The 898-nt window shown below is 45.0% G+C and overlaps 1 protein-coding gene across 2 annotated transcripts in view; it reads right to left on the reverse strand.

Moving 5' to 3' along the window:
* Positions 1 to 898, reverse strand: part of CCDC30 (coiled-coil domain containing 30) — a 129,453-nt gene that overhangs the window by 99,604 nt on the left and 28,951 nt on the right. The gene's annotated exons all lie outside the window — the stretch shown is intronic.

An 898-nucleotide genomic window follows, 5' to 3' on the forward strand; every position in this document is an offset into this window, starting at 1 on the left:
CACTACAGTGCTGGTCAGATATTATGTCAACTAGGAAGGTTGGGGATTAGGTGATCTAGCTGTAAATGACTGTTAAGAGTTCTTTGTGATTGCCACATCCTGTTGGGTATAAAATCAGGCATCTCAGAAGCAGGAAGAGGGGAGAAGGAAGATTACACTACCAGCAAGAGAGAAGAGCCAGAAGTGGAGTGCATCCTTTGGACCCTGAGATCACTGCACAATGAACCTCCTTGGCTCAGAGAAGTGAAAGCTGCAGAGCCAAGAGCCAGATCATGAGACTCGGTAGACTTCCCTAGTCCATTGAGTAAGTAAAGCGCAGTGTCTTCAGGCAGGAGGCTGACTTGGGAAGTGGGATACCTCTAGGAACTTAATGGAGGGAATTCAATTTGTTGACCCATGGAGCTAGAGTTGAGTGCCTTTGGGCTGAGGTTTATGGCAGAAGGGCAGTCCCTTTGGGAATTTATTGGCAGCCTTAAAAGAGCTATGTAACATTGCCTAAGCAGGGCAGAGGCCAGACCAAGTGGGTGAGGGCCATACTGAGGTTTGCCTGCAAGCACAGCAGAGAAGAAACTGTCCTGACTAAACGACCATATCCTGAATATTGCTCATCTGAATTGTAACCTGCTCATTTCCTAACAAAGCCTTGAGCATCCTCAGTGAGTTCTGCGAGGTCATTGAATGAACCATCCAAACGAGCCACAGAAGTAGAGTGCCCGGTGTGAAGAAGGTGAGCATTAAGGAATCCCAGGTTATTAGAACAAAGTGTTCTTGCATTGAGGGAGTACTTGAGTCGAGGCTTAATGGCCATCTGCTACCCTTAATACTTACATATAAATATATGTACATAGATCTATTTCCCTCTCATTATATATAAATATATTTACAAATGTACATGCCT

This window comes from Echinops telfairi, unplaced genomic scaffold (assembly GCF_000313985.2).
Source record: "Echinops telfairi isolate 266 unplaced genomic scaffold, ASM31398v2 ScPeMD7_7457;HRSCAF=8495, whole genome shotgun sequence".
Classification (NCBI taxonomy): domain Eukaryota; kingdom Metazoa; phylum Chordata; class Mammalia; order Afrosoricida; family Tenrecidae; genus Echinops; species Echinops telfairi.